Source organism: Lepisosteus platostomus, chromosome 3, assembly GCF_059453375.1.
Source record: "Lepisosteus platostomus isolate fLepPlt1 chromosome 3, fLepPlt1.hap1, whole genome shotgun sequence".
In the NCBI taxonomy this organism is placed as follows: domain Eukaryota; kingdom Metazoa; phylum Chordata; class Actinopteri; order Semionotiformes; family Lepisosteidae; genus Lepisosteus; species Lepisosteus platostomus.
The window spans coordinates 78,766,600-78,783,527 of record NC_142613.1 but is presented as its reverse complement, the minus strand read 5'-3'; the positions used below and the strand labels follow the sequence as shown (position 1 = coordinate 78,783,527).

Below are 16,928 nucleotides of genomic sequence, written 5' to 3'. Positions count from 1 at the left end.
TGGAGGAGAAGCTGTTGCATTCTCAAGTCATTTTTTTCTATAATTGAAAGTTCTATCATTCGTTATCAGGAGGACAAAGAAAGTCATTTCAGAGAGAAGATTAAATTCCTTCTGTAACAGAAAAGTCAAGCTTGAAAATAGAAGAAAACATTTTCTTTTTTTAAAGACACACACAGATTTCCACAAAATCTGCTACGGTCCACTAGAGGAGAGAGAGGAGTCAACAAAGTATAAGAAGGTATTTGCCTAGCTGTCTCTGGGTTACGAGGCTTGTAATCACTGGGTAAGACACAAGAGACAAAAATAATAATTCCTAGAGAGGTTGTTAGGCAGCATTCATAAAGAACAGGAATTTCAAAAACTATTCCATGTGTTGAATCTTTGCCTTAAATTCAACCTCTATAGAACATATTTCAGGAAAATGTGCGATGGTCATGCCAAAACACCTTGATTTTAGACAGAAGGACCTATATGGCTCAAAGTGAAAGAGTGTAGAGAAGGTGAAAAACTAAGAGTGAAGGGCAAAAACAATCTCTAGAGAAAATAAAATCCAGTTTGTAGCCAGGATTTTGAGCACTGACACACACAACGAACATCTGCTCAACCCGAAAAGAGAGAGTATTCTTGTGCGAATGTCCCTCACGTACACTGGAACAAATGTATGTAAAAGTTTGTTAACAGTAAGATCTTATAACGCACCCTATATTTACAGGTGACAGGCAGCACCCTGATTTAAGGCTGGAGGAACCACACCACAGCACAACAGTTTTTACTAAATGATACCTCACATGTAGTAATTGCAACAGGGGGAAAGTCTGCAGACTGCTGAGCTGTTCAAGACATGCAGTGCTGTCTGTAAGGGATGGGCCACGTCTCTCCAGCTCACTGAGATGTGTTAAAGAATGGATGGGTGGAAGGTGGACGGGTGGGAGGAATCCGCCTGTACTTTGTCCTCCTCTCCCCTGTATGCATTCTCAGGTTCTTAGATGAGAACTAGGATATTATGTTTTCCTAATCAGGTAAACTTACTGGTGTGTAAGCGTAATGATGATTCTAAATGTAGATAAAAAAGTATGTAATTGAAAAATGATAGTTTAATTGAACTTCAAATATAAGGTTCAAACAGTGTAATAATAAAGTACACCAACATTTCTGACTAAAGCATTAGTAAATTCAAGATTATGAAGTCACACTCATCGGACTTTAAAACGGAGCAATCTTATGCTAAGAACAAAATAATATAACCTCTGGTTTATACAACTTTAACATCAGATGTTAAGGTCCAGGTAGCATGATTTAAGCATACATATTCTACAATATAATATGGCCTTTGGTGCATCTTAGTAAGACATTAGGTAACGTTGACCATAATCAGAATTATATCCAACAACATGTTTAGCATTAAGTTCATAGTAAATCTATAATATAGTAAACAGGAAAAGGGACCAATATAGACAAAAATGCAGTGTAGTGTCCTATGGCACAGTGACAGTGATGGCAATAAAACCTTAAAAGAGGTATAAAAAATATTTACAATTACTAAGGACATGTTGATCTATAGGTTTCTTCACTTATTGTTTTACAGCAGCCTGTTTTCAAGCTGGAGGAACATATAGTACCAGAGCACAAAACGTATTTTTCTTCTAGAAAATCAGTGACAGCAACATATCACAAACATACAGTAACCCTGATGTAGGCAAGGGATGGATGAGTTGTTTGAAACTAGAAAATTGAAAAGCTTCATCTTTGTCCGATATTGTAGTAAATGATACTGACAGGTTTTAAAACATTATAATATCTGGATAAGCTCTGTCTATAACCTAGGCTTCTTACATTTCATTGTAAATTATTGTATTTAATTGTTTACTATTCAGAAACCAAAGAAACATGGAAAAGATGAAAGTGTAATAAAACTTAAAAAAAGGTTTTGAACACTTTGTTGTCCAATTCCATAAAAGGGGCAATAATAATGACATACTACAGTATAGCCTAACTGATCTACTCAAATCAAAATCAAATCAAATCAAAGTTTATTTATCAAATGCACGACAATACAGCGTGCAGCAGTAGTTGGTGGCAATGACATTTCTTTTCCGCAAGCTCAGAAAAATCACAAAATCACAAACAAAATCACAAAAATCACAAAATTGAGATTATGAAAATAAGGTTACATAATAATAGATGTAATAGAAACGGAATAAAACTCAATATGAGTAGAGCTGCGATGTGTCCATGGTGTATGCAATATATACAAGTAGTGCAGTAAGATGAATACAGTGAAAACTGTGTGTCCATGTAGCCATTACAGGTGATTTGCTAAAGGAGCTGCAGGTGGGCTATTTAGCAGTCTTATTGCCTGGAGGTAGAAGCTGTTCTGTAGTCTGTTGGACTTGGACCGAATGCTTTGGTACCGTTTACCAGACGGTAGGAGGGAAAACAGTTTGTGACTGGGATGACTGGGGTCCTTGAGAATGGACCTGGCCTTCTTCAGACATCTAGCTGAGTAGATATCCTGGATGTTTGGTAGCTCACAGCCGGTAATGAGCTGCGCTGACTTCACCACCCTCTGCAGTACTTTGCGGTCCCGGGCAGAGCAGCTCCCATACCAGGCAGTGATGCAGCCAGTCAGGATGCTCTCAATAGTGCAACTGTAGAAGTTGGCCTGGATATGTGATGGCATGCCGAACTTCTTTAGCCTGCGGAGAAAGAACAGGTGCTGCCGTGCTGTCTTGACCACGGTGTTGGTGTGGTGGGTCCAGGTTAAGTCCTCTGAGATATTAACTCCCAGGAACTTAAAACTGCTCACCCTCTCCAATGCAGTCCCATTAATGTAGATAGGTGTGTGATCTCCTCCCTGGTGTTTCCTATAGTCCACAATCATCTCCTTAGTCTTACTGATGTTCAGAGAGAGGTTGTTCTCCTGGCACCATGCTGCCAGGGTTTCAACCTCCTCCCTGTACGCAGACTCTTCACCATCTGTGATCAGGCCGATGACTGTTGTATCGTACGCAAACTTAATGATGGAGTTTGAGTTATGCCTGGCGACACAATCATGGGTAAATAAGGAGTAGAGGACAGGGCTAAGCACACAGCCTTGGGGGGCTCCAGTGTTTAAAGTCAGAGTAGAGGATATGTTGGTGCCCACCCTCACCACCTGCGGACGTTCTGTCAAGAAGTCCAGGATCCAATTACAGAGGGAGGTGTTCAGTCCCGGGTCCTGGAGCTTGATGACGAGCTTTGAGGGCACTATGGTAATGAATGCTGAGCTGTAATCAACAAACAGCATTCTCACATATGTTCCTTTCTGATCCAGGTGTGAGAGGGCAGTTTGGAGGGCGGTGGTAATAGCATCTTCTGTTGACCTGTTCTGGCGATACGTGATAGGTGATATATATTTTAACCAGCTGCTCGAAGCACTTCATGATAACTGATTTGAGGGCAACAGGGCGGTATTCATTCAGGCAGCTGACTCTGGGTTTCTTAGGAACGGGGACAATGGTGGTTTTCTTAAAGCAGGAAGGAACTATAGACTGAGTATACAACTATACTATAGACTATACAAACATTCTGAATTGTTAATTAATGAACATTATTTAAGTGAAAAACAAATGGATCAAATGTTTGTTACAAGATCTTATTAAAGGTGAAAAAGGTCTGACATGAGTTGTCTTGATTTCAGCCTGTATGTCAACAAAAAGCTGGAATTTCAACAAGGGTGTCTAGACCTTTGATATTCACTGTATTTGCTGCTTCATTCAAACCTTTCCCACAGTTTTGTTCCTTGTGGAGTACAGCATGCTGTGTTCACCACTACACTGAAACCCCTTGTACAGTAGAGCTGATTTGAATTGGCTACCGGAGTTGCACAGTGGCCTGGCATATATTGCTGCTTCCTCTTAGCCCTGACTGAAGATTACATCTTCGCTTCCAGGCTGGAGTGCCTTCTCTATGGAGGAGTTTGCATGTTCCCCCCATGTTCCTGTGGGTCTTTGACAGCTGTTCTGTTTTTTTCCAATGTAACGAATAATTCCCTGCGTATAACAGGGATGTCAGACGCCTGGGCTGGGGGAGGTCTCTTTTAGCTCAGCCAGCAAGTTTCCTGTTGTGTGACTCCAGAGACCTGGGTTCGTGCCCAGGCAGTTAGGGATGAACTGGCAGGGAAGGAGCTCAAGGGCAGAAACCCCAAGAACCATTACAGCAAACACATGCTGTATAGGTGCATTGTTGCCTCTAAGCTCTCCCTCAGTGTGTGTGCCTTGAAGTGACTGGTGTCCTGTTCGGATTCTCTCTGGGCTGCTGCAGTAATTACCAGGAACCAGCGGCTCTCAGACAATGGATACAAGTGGATACTGACCTTTACTTAAACCAAATATTTAATTCTAGACTCCTTTGCATTCTTTATGTATATTTTGAAGACTATACATAGTGCAAATTTAATCTAAATTAAAGTACTGTATGCTCCCTTTCATTTGTCATCTTAATTTATATTAATACTACAATTATATTGCAATTGTTATTATTTCTAGTGTATTTGACCAAACAAGACTACATACAGAACATGTTTTGTGCCTGGCAGATGTTGTGGAGGTGTATTTATAACAGGGGGAAGCAACCCATTTGTGGATAAGTAAAACAGTACGATGCCTAACCCAGAGTCAAGCATAGTCATTTATAAAGCGTGAGACGATTCAGTTTACACATTTTCAAAACATTAATCCTGATTCTCTGCAATTTGGTGATCGGAAAGATATTTGCAAATGGTGTGAAGAAATTACTTAACAACAAGCTTAATTTAGGGTTTGCTTGAACATACTTGTGCTAAGAATATGCTTAGCATATAATGTATGCATATACTGTATAGTAGGTTAGTAGGTCTTTATATTCAAAGTTTTCCATTAAATGTATAAAAGCATGCAACAAGTGTTCAACTGGCATCCAGTGAGTATTACACAAGCGTGTAACAAGCTCTGAGACACAATTTAAAAGGAAAGAGAACATGTGCCTCTGAATACTAATAAGAATTCTGAAAGGCATGATTTTTAAAATGTCTAGCCATCTCAAGGAGATTATTCCATCCAATCATTTTATTCTAAAGTGGCAAGCAATATCCTGACTCATATAAGTTAAAAACCCTGCAAATGGTACTAATATAAAGAGTTTATTTATCATAATTGATACTTCTGGACAAACATACTGAAACACATACAGTATGACAGAAAATATGGCAAACCAATTATTTACTCTGAAAATGCATTAATCTTCTTAAAAGAAAATGCAAATCCAGAGGCGTTCCCCTTGCTCCTTTAGTTGAAATGGAAATAATTATTTGTGTAGTGTTTCTCTTTCTATCCACACACTCCTTCTCACATCCCTGAAAACATTTCTTGCAATTCCAATCTTCTTTTCACTCTTGTGCCAGAGCATATAAGAGGAGTTATTGGCAAGAGTTGATAGAAACAACGGCTTCGATATGTAACTTTGTCCTTTAAAGGTTTATTCTTTACATGTGCTTAATCTTTTTGTTTAGGGTTAATATCACACTGAAAGTTACCTTTCCCTTGGCTCTCTGGTGTATTTTTTCTTTTTCTTTTGAGAAGGTTTATTGGTTTCTCACATAAATCAGCGCTTATTTGCATTTTAGAAATGTATATATTTCTTACCATGTGATATAGCACAGCAGTGAGTTGCCTGAATGTTAGGTGGATAAACCCATCTACTGTAGGTATTCATCGGACATCATTTGGTAAAAGTGGTTCAGATACAGTCAGTAACTATCAGCATGGAGTAAACCTTTACTTGATCATTTGGTAAATGTTGACAAGTGCACCATCCAAGAGTGCTCTTGTCTTCAGGAACATGTGAGTTTACTCCTGAATCGATTGAGTGCTCCCCTTTTGAGAAGACGTTTTCTAATAAACTTCAGGTCATGTAATATGTCATATCACTCCCAGGGTTGCAACAACAACAGATAATGATATCGGTTTTCCTGATTTTTCCATCCACATTTAGCCTTATTTAAAATAGTTTGTATTCAAGTAGTTTTTTAAAAATAAAGGATGCATCAGCAGAGAATTACCCTGCAACCACAGTTGTCTTAGGACACTTCAAACTAAGGCGAAACGAAAGGGAAATGCTTTCAGACACATTTCTTTGTAGAAACTTACTTGGCGCTTCCCTGCTTTGAAGAAACGACCGGATGACGTGCCAAGACAAGCCCAGTGACACCTGAAATAATCACCTTGCATGAAGCTCCTTTAATTAACAGCACACAAAGCAGAACAGGTGAAGGTTTATTCCATGCCGAAAGGAAAAGAAAAGAGACCACACTTCAGCTGTGGAGCCTTCTTCAGGTGTGAGTCTTCTGTCTTTCCGCAGGGAATAAACCTGTACCTGCAGGTTATGCACGCTGACGCAGCTCCCTACGTGAACTTCTTCAAACAGCAGAACGACTGATTCGGGTGCTTTGACCGTACAATATAAAAGTGAACACGAGTTATCGCTTCTTTGTAATACGCTATGCAATTCACGAATGTAATACTAGTTAACCAAACTGCTCGTTTTGAGCGGTAACTCAACCAGACTTGCGTGCCCGGCTGGCTACAGCAGGTACCCCCTGCCGCTCCCCTGCTGTCGAGCCTGGTGCTGGCTGGACTGGGATTCCCTCAGTGTGCTCTCGGACGGCTTGTTCTGATGCTCCCTTTCCAAACACAAGCTGGCCAGCTTAACTGTGCGTGCTTGGTTTGTGTGCGTGTCCTGTGTGGATGTACAGTATACATACATCCTCTTACCACGAATCGGTAAACTTGGATCCTTTTATTAAAATATGACGTGTGCAAAGCAATTTTCTGAACAATCTTTTGTTTCGCCCCCCCCAACATTGCCTATAAAAAACCGACTGTACTAATATTTGTGAGCAAACGGATTACTACGATTGCGCTCTGGTAACAGCCAGAGCTGTGTCTGTGTCACTGCGGTGACACGACGTGATGTTAAACGGAATGCAGTGTTCCGCGTCGTTGATACAGATGATTCCTTACAGACAGTGCCGACACAGAGGGAGAAGGACAGCACCTCCAGTCTCGCTTCTTCCCTCTCCTGCGCATGGAACATGCCCGCATGATGTCACCGTACCAGGACAGTAATGATCGGTGTGGGCTTATTGAAGGCGAGCAGAGGAGGACGCTAGCCGGCGAGCGACGTGCTGCTGCTCATGGATAGCCCACACTTCTGGGGGGCTTAAGTGGAAACCGGTTCTGCTCTCACGCCCGCCTACCTGGTAAGTGTCAAGGAATAAAAATACAGGCTCTGTCCCTTCTGCCGGTGGTCCTCATGACCGGTTAGAGGTGCCAGATGCTTTTAAGTCGCATTGTGTATTTTTTAGGATAACTACTCCGAAACAAGTGTCATCCCCAGCCTTTAGGACCACATGTTACAGTTGATGCACAATGTTCTCTGATCTCAAACCTTACGCTATCCAGCTAGTCTGTCTGTTGTTTATTCTAATTTTTTTTGTTTACTGGACATTGAGGAGGGACACAATGTGATAACAGGAAAGGCGCGATACGCTGTGTGAGGCATGGTTTTAACAAGATCTGAAGGGCTTTGTCACTTACCTTTGAAACTGACGAATAGAGGAATACGTGTCTGTTACTGTATATGCAGCGCTAACGATAGTTAGGAGGGACTATTCTCAAAGAACGGTATTTTTTAATTGTAAGGTCTATAAAATTATAAGAAAATTAGCATTAAATATATGATGTGTAACATGATGTATAGAATCAGATTGCAGCCTTCATCTTAGTTTACTTAAGTTACGGATCTTGGAGAAAATTCTTTATTTTTTTCAAATTATTGTTAATCTATGTAAAATAAAGTACAATAGTAATGGGCTTCGTTATGATTGTAGTTTCTATGTTATGTATGTCGCTAGTAATCATCATTGACCATTGAATATCAGTATATTAACTCTATAAGAAATGTTATTTAATGCAAGATTGGTAGTGTATTGGAAAGTACTATTTAAGTAGAATATACTGTACGTGAAGTTCAAGGGATCCTTGTAATTTTACTCCAAATAATTCATAATCTTAAACTAATAAAGTATTTACATTAAAATGTTGCTTTAGATTTTATACCACACATAGACTGCATTTGCTTAAAATTATAGTAATTATTGTTTTAGATTTTTGCTCATTAACTTTATAGCGGCCTCTTAATTATTTTGGCCGAACATATTTACTTTTTTATTGTTACCACGATAGTGTTCAACACCACCTAAGACACTGCTTTGATAAACATTACTATAATTGCACAGAAGTCCCAATATCTCAATGCATTTATTTTAATTTGACGTAGGAGTTTTGGTGGTTTCCCTGGTGAACATTTCGTTGCATTGAGGTTGTTATGTGTTCAGCTAGATGCAATAGCTCTATTATTATCCATTATGTCAAGAGATGTTCTTAGGCTCTGGGATTGTTTGCTTGGGGTATGCAAATACAGATAAATGTGTGGGAAAAGGATTTTGTAACTTGAAGTTTTGCTGCACCATTTGAACTGCTCCAAAAATTAATCTGCTACTTGAAGGTATTTTCAAAACTAAGCCACCACGAAATGTGTTAATTCTGTGCATAATACTGTTATCCTAAAAACATAAGAGGTAATAATATTATTAATAGTGATATAATGTGTAATGATATGTAAATGTTATGTAAAATCAATTAAATGGATTTAGAACTGTGAGTGTGACAAAGGGAGTCGCTCTGTGTGTAAGATGTTTTTATCCTGAGGTGCATGAGTTCTATTTTTGTGGCATTAGTCTTGATCTACACTGCTCAGCCGGTAATCCTCAGTCTTAGTAAGGCTGTACGATTGGTAGTTTACTGATCATCACATGTAAAGTCAGATAGTTTGGTAATATTTTAAAATGCTTTTTAGATTAGGAAAATCACAGTGGTTACTGGATAATAAGATGAAAGAGGAGTAAAACATAACTTATGAATCTGCTTTTTTTGCACTACAGCCAGTGACTATATTATACATTGCAACATACTGTAAGATAAGATAATTTTATTAGCCTCATACAATTTCTTGCATTAGGAATTTGTCTTTTCACATATCCCAGCTTGCTCTCCATGATACACACAGGCACAGAGAGAAGCTTGGGGTCAGAGCACAGGGTCAGCCATTTATACAGTACCCCTGGAGCAGCTGGGGTTTAGGGCCTTACTCAGGGTCCCAACGGAGTAGGATTCCTCTGCCAGCCACGGGATTTGAACTGGCAACCTTCCAGCCACAAGCACAGATCCTTAGCCACAGAGCCACTGCTTTTCCCCTGTGGCCCTGTAGCTCTGCTGTAGCTCCTGACACCCAGCTGGATATGAAATGGAAATGTCTTAGGTCTCTAGCCCAACTGTTATCATTACTGAATACTGTCAAAATCAGAGAAACCTTGTCCAAACATCTGGCTCATGTTATAGAACTAAGGTAATCAAGAGAAGTTATTAACTTTTTGCCATTATCAAAGCGTATGATGTACTCATGAAATACATTCCGATCTGGCTGTATGTTTTTACAATATCCTTTACTCCTCAACTTCTAATTGCCAATGAATGAACATGCACATGACTTCCTGTGAGTTGTGCTCTTGTCAGAACTCACCAGCCATTTTTCAGCTTCTTGTCCTAAAGTACCAGCATGATTGAAGGAAAGAAGGATGTGGCTCACACTCTCAGCATTGCAAACTCACAGTTATTCGGCCAGTCACAGGGGTGGCTGTTGTGTTGAAAGCTGAGGTCTTGCCGTTCTGTTCATTTAGGAAACTCTGATTTCCTTTATAAGGAATCCCCAAGCTACAAGCATTCTCTCTTGATTAGTAGATGTATTTTTAGAGTAGGGTCCCATTCACTTTGGGAGCATTTGGATTTATGCATAGGGACGTTATAGGATTTCTGAGTCCTGGGTTAGCAGTCTACAGTAGGTTTTTTCTAGTTGGTGAGGACGTACAGTAGGTGTCCGACACACCTTGTTTGCAAACAGCAATACGATTTATGTGTGTAACATTATGTGTCATCTAGCTATTGACATTATTAATAAATATTTGTTTTTCCTAGTTTGGCTCTATCCTATTACTCTTTCACCAGAGATTTGCTAGAGAACAGAACTCAGGTGTCTCTAACTATACAAAGTGCTCTGGAATATACTGTACATGGCATATCTTTCTGAAATTTGGGGGTTATCATTATTTATTTTAATTACTGAAAATCCTGCTAAGTATTTTCTGTATCTACTTAACTCCTCTCCACTATTTCTAAATGTTCTGAAGTATCAGTTATCAAAATGTATAGGTAGCAGATGTTAGAAATCTTCTTGAATACATTGGGATATTAATTAACACTTTTTGATTAGGTATGCCCTTAGTAAAATATGTAACAGTGTCTTGGGGGGAATTTTACCCGAAAGAAAATTGAACATTTTTAAAAAAATCAAATGGATCATAATTGGAGTAAAATGAAAGACTGTAAAGCACGTACCTCCAGATTCAGAGACAGCTTCTTCCCTCAAGCTGTCAGATTATTAAATACCACCTCTACCATTGACTCATGCTGAGGTTTTTTTTTCACAATGCTTGTGCTGACTTTTATTTAAGTTGTACGTTATTTAACTTTGTTGTTCTTGCTTCTGCTATTCTGTGTTTAGGTTTGGTGTTTTCTTAACGTCTTTGTAATGGGGCACACTTGCAAATAAGTATGACACTGTGTGCGCGGGAGCCTGGTCAGACTCCCATGGAGTGTGCAATAGAGACCTTATGCGTGACGGTATACTCCAGAAGTGTTAGGGTTAAGGTTGACAGACCGGGGGCGGTGACTGTAGTGATCAGGTGCCCAGGGGAAAACCCAGGCAAACAAATCCAGGGAAGTCCAAAAAGGGAAGTCAGGGTGCAGTCCGAAATCTAAAAGCCAGGAGATCCATTCAAGATGAGGACAGTTAAAAACCAGGGAACAGGGAACTAGGGCCAGGAACACGGAAGATAAAAACATGACGGGACTAGGCGCACCGAGCCCCATACTCAGTAGGGCAGGATGCCAGGGTGAAGGCTACTGCAGGCCTGGCGATAGGTGGGCCTTCAGATGTCTGTCTTCCAATGCTGAGCCCAGAACTACGGAGTCGCTGGGTTTATATAACAAAAAAGGGAGGAAATACAGCTGACAGAACTAAGCTAAAATCAATACGAAAAAGGTAGGAGCAGCTTCTAGGGGAGGGATGACAACTGTGACACATTGCACTTGTGCACGTGACAGATAAACTGAACTGGGTTCAGTCTCTCTCTAAAGTCTTCACTTAGCAGAAAACCCATTTCAGCCGTGTTCAGTTAGTTTACCCCTGACCCTAGCATCATGACATCAGTTTACCCATCTTAAGAGTACGCTGAGATGGCACACGTTTGGGTGTATGTGGCTAATTTTCTTGTCTGTTCCTACTTAAAGATAATTCTTAGGTTGTTTTAAGTCTTTTGCTGGTGAGTCTAACTACTGCTACAAAAACATTTTGTGAAGTTGGATGTTGGAATTTTGGAAGTTGGAAAGAGATTTAACCTCATCTGATTGTATTCATTTGCAGGATTGTTCTGATGGAGAGAAATACAGCTACAGTATATTAGAGAATAAGTACCTGGATTGTAAAATATGTTTCTGAGGGTTTAGTTCTGTACCTGGAATTTATAGGATTAATCGTAATGGTGCAGACTACTACTGATGCTGTGTGTTTTCTAGCTTCCTTAATATCTCTCAGTACAGCTTTGTCCAGTGGATGTTGTCTAAATTAAAATGCAGAAAAGATGATCATTGATGTCAGGATTTGAGCTTCATAAGTATTACCACATATTGCTTTAATCCTGTTTTTTAGGAATGATGTAGAATTAAAAAATTCTTCTGCTTTCAGAAGAAAAGATAAAAATAAAAAATAAGTGCAATGAGGTGATTTATTAATGTTATTATGGCTGAGAAGTGTTAATATCAGTGTGTCATGGCCTTGTACTTTAGAGTGTAATGCACTGCCTGTTTAGCCAGCGAAATCGAGATGATGACAGTGAACACGATAAACAGAACCAACGGACAAGACAAGAGTCCGTAAAAGCAGTGGAGTGAAACACACACTGAAACAAAGGAGGAAACAAAGGAGGTTTTTTTTTTCCAATACAGGTTTGCCAAATATAAAGACAATGCCAGTTTAAAACAATTGTTTATAAACTTGTTTGTGAATGTGGGATGATTCTTAATTACAAAATTGCTGTGGTTTAGATGTTTTTTTCAGGATGCTATTATCTCAACTACTCCACTATAAATATTCCACAATAGTGTCTTCTACTGAGTGCTTCTTAAGCTTAAGATTTTTTTTTGTAATGGAATGGATGGGAAAGTCACAATGTTCAAATTATGAAGTTCTTTCATATTTAAGTTTTGGTGAACTTTGAGCCTGTTCTGGGCGACATGCCTGATGATTATCAATCTATGTACTGACCAGCTGGCTATGCTGGGAGGACGAGGGGATAGAAATTTCTTTAGAAAGCAAAACCTAGCCTCCACATCCAGGGAATCTATGTAGATAGATGGAATTGTTGGCCATAGTTTCTTTTTATCATGATATCAATTGAATGAAAACCGTATTAAAGAACGGAAGTTCTCCTTTGTCTGTTTCCTCACATACAGATAGGAGGTCGCGTATAAGGAAAGCATGTGGCACAATAAAAACACAAAGCTGCTGTTTTTGCCCAAAAAAATAATAATTAAGAATTAAGGTGATGAGCTATATTTTGTAATGAATTGTATCAAATTTACCTTCTAAAATTTTGATGTGTACTTGCATCCATTATCAAGATCTGCATGACCAGATTGTATTGCACTGTACAGTATATCAGCTTCCTGCTTTTCTGCTTTCTTCCTTATTGTGAAAGCCATAAGCATAAAGTGGTGAACACAGTTTTCTGAACCTGACAAGTGCACCGTATTCTAAAAACGAGGCAGCTGTCATTTGAAGAGCTAGAAGTGGACAGTGATCTGCAGGGTTAACAGAACACTTAGTCCGCTTGGATGATTTAAGCCTGAAAGAGCCAGAGTCTGAATAAGAAGTACAGTTATGCAGTAAACAACTTGAAATAAATGGACAGCTAAGCTTGGGTTCTGATATAAATATTCAATTTTCCTTGGTGCACTTTGTAACACAATGACATAATTAGAATTACAAAATGCATGTTTCAGTGTCATTGCCATTACAATTTCATTATGGACATGACATCAAATCAGTATACTCAACCATATTTGAGGTGAATAAACTAAACCTCTTCTTAGGTTCAGCCACAGACATGAGGTAAGAAACAGCAAAAGCAGAGGATAGTCTGTGGAACATTGGCTTGAATCCCGGTCTTCTGACAGGTACAAAACTCTTGTAGGTTTTGCTGCATTAAGAGTGTTTTACTATTTTTTTTTTTTTAGTTTTTAGGTCGAAGTCAAAGGGATAATAATTATAATAATTAGACTGTTTCAAAAGAGAGTTTTGTTTCACTCCTGCTAAACAACATCACATACATTTCATTCAATGAATTGAATGGTTGAGTTGCACTTTAATCATTTTTTATCCTGTAATTGCACATAGTAACTCTGGACATTTGTGCATGTTCAGAACAATTATTATTGCTGTTTCATCGTTTGAAGTAATGTGAAAGTATACCTTCAAAATATAATTGTACCTTGCTTCCAAAATGAATAATTTTAGGCACTTGGTATAAATTGCTTTATTTCATTTATATTCCTTCAAACAACACAAAGACAAAGAGGTTTGAGTTTTCACTGTACAGTATATCCTGAAGAACATCACAAAGTAACCCAAAGTGTTTTTTCTTGTTCTTTGTCCTGAATGAATTTGTATTTTAATTTAAAGTTGTGACGTGCTTGTTTTGTTATTCAGTCACAAGACTAAGGCACAATTTTATGGGTGAGGTTTTAATATACTTTTTGTGATGTCCTGATCAGCACTGAACATTATTCCAGTGAGCTTGAACATAATTTACCTTGACAAACTTTGTGTACATTTTGCTGTATTAAGGTTAATGATTTGTAAGTGAGTAACAGGAATGCATTAAATCTATTAGAACACACAGAATGCCTGAGTTAATGGTTTTTAACATTGTCAAAAGCCTATCAAAGGATAAACACAATGTTTTATAATTCAATTACCTTTTTTTCTGAAAATTGTCTAATCTTGGAAGCTAAGAATACAAATATAGACCTGTTACATAACAATATAACCTGCAGTAAATCCTCTTAGGTAGCAAGGCCTGTCCTGTACAGTTTATTACAAGACATCCATTGTGCTTGTGTAGATTATGTTGGTGTGGTATTCAGTGACTGAGAAAATGCAGCATACAACTGATGTGTGTGCTTATTGTAGAAAAAGGATGAACGTTTAAAATGTCCATTAACTGTAGGGATATGAAGGGTTAAATGTCAACGGGGAAAGATTTTATAATTACATTTGAGTATATTCATAGTAAATGGGATTTAAGTGGATTTAATAGGTCTTCAGTATGTGGAGGAGCTCCAGGAATGGTTTTTGCATACAGAGTATTTGTTTTGTTCTTCAATAATAGATTGATTATCACATAGTTAGCGGAAAGGAGAGTAGTTAATCCTTCGGGAGAGTTTTCCACAATTATGCTGATATTAACCTCAACAATATTGAAAATAAGAAATACAGTTGATTCATTTGTTTAAAAATTGTATTAAATATTAATGTGAAATATATATTTATGAACTACTGTAGTCCACACTTAATCCATTGATGTAACATTTGTGGTCCCTGCAGAAATGTTCATGCTTGCCCTTGAGCACAACAGCACAACAATAATCTCCCCAGATTCCCAGATTCCATGTCACTCTGTAAGCACTATACAGTGTAAGTCACAATTAACAGGCCTGTTTTTCATTACATTCATTAGTAACAAATATTCTTAGGTTCTTGAAAAAGCAGCAGATTTTTTCATCCTTCTGATATTCAGCGTAACTGATATTTCAGATAACCATTTTGATGGAATTTATGTAACAATAAAGTGTACCTCAATTTTATTTACAATTTTTACCCCTTTCTTAAAAAGTCCTCTAGGTTTGGAGCTGGGTTATTGAATTCAACATACTGTAGCTATTGTTGCATTCAGTATGTTTTTAAAAAGATTCTACTTTATTTGTTCTGAGCAGTCTTGTCTAATCTAGTTACAAAAGCTCTTTAGGTCAAAATAATTTGCTATTAATTTTTCTTTTACAATGCAAGCAAAACTTATATCTTGTGTGTAAATAATGTATAATGTGTCTGGTTCTTTATTAGTTTGAACGATATGCAGTATTTCTAGAAGCAAGAGAAACAATGAAAGATCTACAGTCCTAGAGCCTGCTGAGGTCTTCATGCATTAAGAACATAAGTAATAAGGGTTTCTGAGAGTAGGACAGTCCATTGCCATGGGCAGTGTACCAAGTTGAACGCTAGTACTTAAACAGACTGCAATATTGGCATGATTAGATGGAAGAATTGTGTATAAATCAGATTACAAGCATTTAACATGCAGTAACATTGTATGTAAGGAGATACAAAAAACAAAACTATACATACTGTAGTAAGAAAGCCATAATATATACTTAGAAATGCTGGATTAAACAAAAATGTTAAGAAAGTATTGACTTCCTGCTTGCTTGTATCGATATACCAGCCATCTTTCACTCTTGCCTCAGTCTTGGAACAGAAACCACTGAAGGTGCTGATGAGAAGACAAACTACTTCCTTTAAATAGAAACCCTTAGCTGGGGAGAATGGATAATATAATACAGTAACTACTCATTCAGATCCTAATGGATTGTATGCATTGGATTCACTATGGAATTGATAAGGAAAATATCACTAGTTGTGTTCATTTTTTTCCATAAAGTAAAACACTTTAATAGAAGCTGTACTAAAGTATCTCAGTTAACAGTTTACCAAATCAGTCTTATACTTGCCCTCATTATCGTCTCCCTAAAAGAATAAAGTCAGACAGTGTGAAAGGTATGTGATGACAGTAGTTGTAAGACTTTTCATTGTAACTTAGGGAGCTATAGACGAGAATAAAAACAGTTCTTTTTCACTTTTTGTGTTCCCAATATTCTAACCAGACTGTTGGACATGTGTTAACATGTCTTGGCCACTCCTGCGTTGGCAGTGTTCTGACAGCTTTCTTTCATCCCATATTTCTGCAAGAATGCCTGCAGAGCAGCTTTGACAACAAGACCTGGCACCTCGTTCCACAGCCTTTCGATTCCCATAACCACCTGTTCTCGGCATTAAACCCGCTTCCCCCAGTTCCCTCTTGTGTCCTGTAGTTTGTGTTTCACTGTTGCACCTGAAGGGCGGCGTGGTGGAGCAGTGGTCAGGGTTCAGTTCTGGACCTGGGGTGATATCTTCATGGCGTGTTCGTGTGGCTTTCCTACAGTCCAAAGACGTGCTGGTAGGATAATTGAGTTCTGATGTGAGTGAGTGTGTCTGTGCGTCTGCCCTGCGATGGACTGGTGTCCCGCCCAGGACGTACCCCGCCTCCCCCATGACCCTGTGCTGGATAAAGCAGTTAGAAAACGGATGGATGCTGCTCTTAAAGTGATCCACCGGTTTGACTTTGATGATTTTGAATATAAATCAACTCCCCTCATGGTCGTCATTGTTAAAGACTAAGAAGTTTCAATTCTTTTACCCTGATAGCTTTTAACCTTAGGAATTTACCTGGAACCTGAACAAACTCCAAAGATGCTGGGATGTGTTCAGAGGGGCTGTATTTTATAATTAGAAGTACCATTTACGTTCCAGTCACTGACACCTTTTGAAACCACTGTATTTTAGAGTTGGGTGAATACTGCCTC

At 38.6% G+C, this 16,928-nt stretch overlaps 1 protein-coding gene across 1 annotated transcript in view; it reads left to right on the top strand.

Annotated features, from left to right (window-relative positions):
• The first annotated feature begins 6,977 nt into the window (after positions 1-6,977).
• The window catches only part of pkib (protein kinase (cAMP-dependent, catalytic) inhibitor beta), a 36,353-nt gene continuing 26,402 nt past the window's right edge, over positions 6,978-16,928 (top strand). The window contains exon 1 of the mRNA XM_088626999.1: positions 6,978-7,276. The gene's annotated coding sequence lies outside the window, so the exon portion shown is untranslated. The remainder of the gene's footprint in view (positions 7,277-16,928) is intronic.